This window comes from Entelurus aequoreus, linkage group LG12 (assembly GCF_033978785.1).
Source record: "Entelurus aequoreus isolate RoL-2023_Sb linkage group LG12, RoL_Eaeq_v1.1, whole genome shotgun sequence".
NCBI classification, from domain to species: Eukaryota; Metazoa; Chordata; class Actinopteri; order Syngnathiformes; family Syngnathidae; genus Entelurus; species Entelurus aequoreus.
Genome location: NC_084742.1, coordinates 60,274,157 through 60,278,528, shown reverse-complemented (window position 1 = coordinate 60,278,528; position 4,372 = coordinate 60,274,157).

The window sequence follows — 4,372 nt, the reverse complement described above, 5'->3', positions numbered from 1 at the left end:
GACACTTTTTCAAAACAGGTTAGAAAAGCTCCTTCTTGTTGCACTGAGATGGCCTAAAAAATTGATTCTTATAAAAACTAAAACGTTTTTTTATTAATTTTTGAAAATTATGAATGGATTTTGAATCAGGGTGAATAAGAATCATGACTCGGATGTGAATGGATTTTTTACACCCCCTAATATTTAGTAAAAAACAAAAAATATATATTTTCGATGAAATCGCGATGTAACAAATCTTAATCGATTTTTTTTTTTAAAAAAACAATTTTTAATCAATTTAAAAATGTTTTAATGTGTCCTGTCCAGCCACTAGGGGTGTCCAAAGTGCGGCCCGGGGGCCATTTGCGGCCCGCAGCTAATTGTTTACGGGCCCGCCACACATTCTGGAAATGCTATCGCAAAAATCAAAAAAACATTAAAAAAAAGTGGAATGAGGTGAAATCTAACTAGAAAAAGTTGCAATGTTGACACAAAGCTGCCATGCAGGCGGTCTATCTTTATTTTCCTTTTTTTTGCCAATGCTCAAAGAAAAAAAAAAAAGGCAAAAAAAATCAATGTTATAATGAATTATTGACCTATTCAAGGCTCCAATTACTTCAAATATTTCACATTAAAATGTTTTATGTGGGAAAAATATTGCATATATCGTGTGGTTGCCATATAAAAACAAAAGAGCATAAAACAAACAAAATAACAGTTCAAACGTAAAATCGACAGAAATATCTGAAGTTGATCTCGTAACGTAAGTCTTGAAAGTAAGACAAATAATAATAAATATGTATCACTTTATGAGTGGGGGACCTTTTGGATCCCAAAATATTTAGTGGGGATTTTATTGATCTTTTCACTGTGATTAATCAAAAACAATAATGACAATAAAATCAATTGTGTCCTGCTTTATTGATCATTTCAGGGCTCCAATTACTTCACAATTGTCCAAATACTGCATATTTCAGTTTTACTATAAAAAAAAACAAAGTTGTGTTTGACAGAAAAGGCGTAAGGCTTTTTTAAAATTATTTTTTACTTTATATCAACCTGAAGTTGATATACAGCGTTAAATAAAATTAAAAAAAATAATAATTTGACTTGTTTTTAACATTTTAATAATAATAATAATAATATCTGGGATTTATATAGCGCTTTTTTAAGTACCCAAAGTCGCTTTTATTATTTATTTATTTTAATGTTATGTTATGTTATGTTATTTTAATTTATTATGCGGCCCCCAACCAACTGTTACATCCGCGACTGAGACCCTTTATGGGCCCCAGGAGCCCGAAAGGTAAAAAAAAAAAAAATCTATATATTTTGTTATGGTTTGAAAATAAAAAACATCAAAATGGCCCCCGCATGCTTTAATTTTTCCGTGTGCGGCCCTCAGTGGAAAAAGTTTGGACACCCCTGACATAGTAGATGTAGATGATCGATATCTGCGGTACACATTTACTTTAAACAAGAGCGTATTTAACTTTATTAAATATTTGGGTAGAATTTTATTCAACAAAACTAGTTTTCTTTGATTATCAGTTAATCATAGAACTGGCATCCAATGTTGTGATTTTCAATGGTTTCCAATCCCATCGTTACCCCCAGGAATGGAATGGAATCATGCGGTGCCCAAAGACTCGCAGCCCTTTTATTAGGGAATGACTACTCAAATGCAGTTTTTACAGGGTATTATTTGTATGGTGTGGTTTGAATGTGCTTGACTCATCACGTATTCCAAATGTAGGTTCTCAAAATCCACCACATGACTTCAATATTGCAGCTCCGGTATGACCTGGAGTGTCGTTATAGTCTGTGATCTGACAAGAATGTGACTTCCTCTCCGTCCTTTGAGGAAGCCTTTTAACTTTTTGCACAAGACAACTTTAAAGCAGGGATCTCCAAGCACAAGCTTCAAAGATTGAGCTTTGCTTACGTTTCAGTCAGACAGTCGTATTCATTATTTTTAGGGATTTAAAAACTCTGACTAGAAAGAAATGCAGACTGAATTAAAGCTGCGAGCGGCCTTGGTCGGGTTCTAGCGAGTCCTGATCGCGTTCTTCGCGGTTCCCCACCATCCAAAATGTCATGAAGACCGGAGCATTTGGAAGGGAGCTAGAACCGATACAATTATGCACCACAGGGGGGCGATACTGGTCATGGTCAGTTCCCGATCAGCCTGGTTATCAGTTGGAAGGAGAGCGCATCATTTAAAGACAAGTCATGACAGTTTGATGGTTGATGACTCCGCCCACTACAAACAGTTACTGACCAATCAGGGTGTCCGCTTCATCAATTGTACCAATTGAGGTCAAAATCGGAGTTTGTGAAACAGAGTTAACAAATGTTCCAAGTTTTGTGGCAAACCGTCATATCAAAGTTTGGTGCCATGCCACGCCCACTTCCTATGGCGGAGGGAAAAATTCCTTTGCAAGTCATCGCCGCCCGCCTGCGTAGTTTCTGCCATTTTAACCGCGGGTCAATCGGTCAAAGTATGAGAAGTTCGTTAAAGTACGACCTCTGGGTTTGGCCTAAAAATGTCCGACGGAGAACAAGATGGCCGACTTCCTGTTTGTTTTCTAAAGTGGGTTCTTGGGACTTGTAACGTGTCACAATGGACGTCTCCAGCCATTTTCCCCACGATACGTGAAACAGGGGGCTGTTTTTTTTTTTTTTTACACATTTTCAAGGGGGCGCTACTGAGTCAATTTGGAAAAATATTCGAAAATATCACAATTTTCTTGTTAAGTGCGTCAAAAATGCGGTCAAATTGAGAGAATAAAAATATCCCAACAGGGCCTTGGCAGCGTTTGCTAAAAAATAAAATATTCAGTGGCCTAGTGGTTAGAGTGTCCGCCTTGAGATGGGTAGGTTGTGAGTTCAAACCCCGGCCGAGTCATACCAAAGACTATAAAAATGGGAGCCATTACCTCCCTGCTTGGCACTCAGCATCAAGGCTTGGAATTGGGGGTTAAATCACCAAAAATGATTCCCGGGCGCGGCCACTGCTGCTGCTCACTGCTCCCCTCACCTCCCAGGGGGTGAACAAGGGGATGGGTCAAATGCAGAGGACACATTTCACCACACTTAGTGTGTGTGTGACAATCATTGCTACTTTAACTTAATGTTCTGGCAAAACAAGCTTACTAAATTCGGTAAATCTTACAAAAATTAGGCGCTTTCGGACATTTTTATTTTGTGAAAATAGCTCTCGGAAGCTGCAGACTTTTGCTTTAAAGCCAACTGGCGGCCCACCGCAGCGAGGTCCGTTCTAAAACATTTTGCCGCAAATTGCTGAAAAAAAACCCACTCCAGTGCAACGAGGAACTTTGAACCTTGCTAGCAAACAAAGAAGACTGAGGGCCAAACTTGGGCTTTACATAACTGAGGCGTTCCTCAAGGCACCGCTTTAAGTCCTCTCCTTCTTTTTTGGCATCTTATGTTTTTGGTAACTCAGTGCTTGTTTACTTCACATGCAGTCATTGGATCAACTTATTTAGTTATAACAGTGGCGTTCCTCAAGGTTCCATCTTAGGTCCTCTCTTTTTCATAATGTGATTTATGTAAGATGTTTGTTTACTTCACATGAAGTCAGTAGTCATTAGTTCAACTTATTTAGTTATACTAGTGGTGTTCCTCAAGGTTCCATCTTAGGTCCTCTCTTTTTCCTAATGTGATTTATGTAAGATGTTTGTTTACTTCACATGTAGTCATTTTTGTTCAACTTATTTAGTTATACTAGTGGTGTTCCTCAAGGTTCCATCTTAGGTCCTCTCTTTTTCATAATGTGATTTATGTAAGATGTTTGTTTACTTCACATGCAGTCATTAGTTCAACTTATTTAGTTATACTAGTGGTGTTCCTCAAGGTTCCATCTTAGGTCCTCTCTTTTTCATAATGTGATTTATGTAAGATGTTTGTTTACTTCACATGCAGTCATTTGTTGAACTTATTTAGTTATACTAGTGGTGTTCCTCAAGGTTCCATCTTCGGTCCTCTCTTTTTCATAATGTGATTTATGTAAGATGTTTGTTTACTTCACATGCAGTCATTAGTTCAACTTATTTAGTTATACTAGTGGTGTTCCTCAAGGTTCCATCTTCGGTCCTCTCTTTTTCATAATGTGATTTATGTAAGATGTTTGTTTACTTCACATGTAGTCAGTAGTCATTTGTTCAACTTATTTAGTTATACTAGTGGTGTTCCTCAAGGTTCCATCTTAGGTCCTCTCTTTTTCATAATGTGATTTATGTAAGATGTTTGTTTATTTCACATGCAGTCATTTGTTCAACTTATTTAGTTATACTAGTGGTGTTCCTCAAGGTTCCATCTTCGGTCCTCTCTTTTTCATAATGTGATTTATGTAAGATGTTTGTTTACTTCA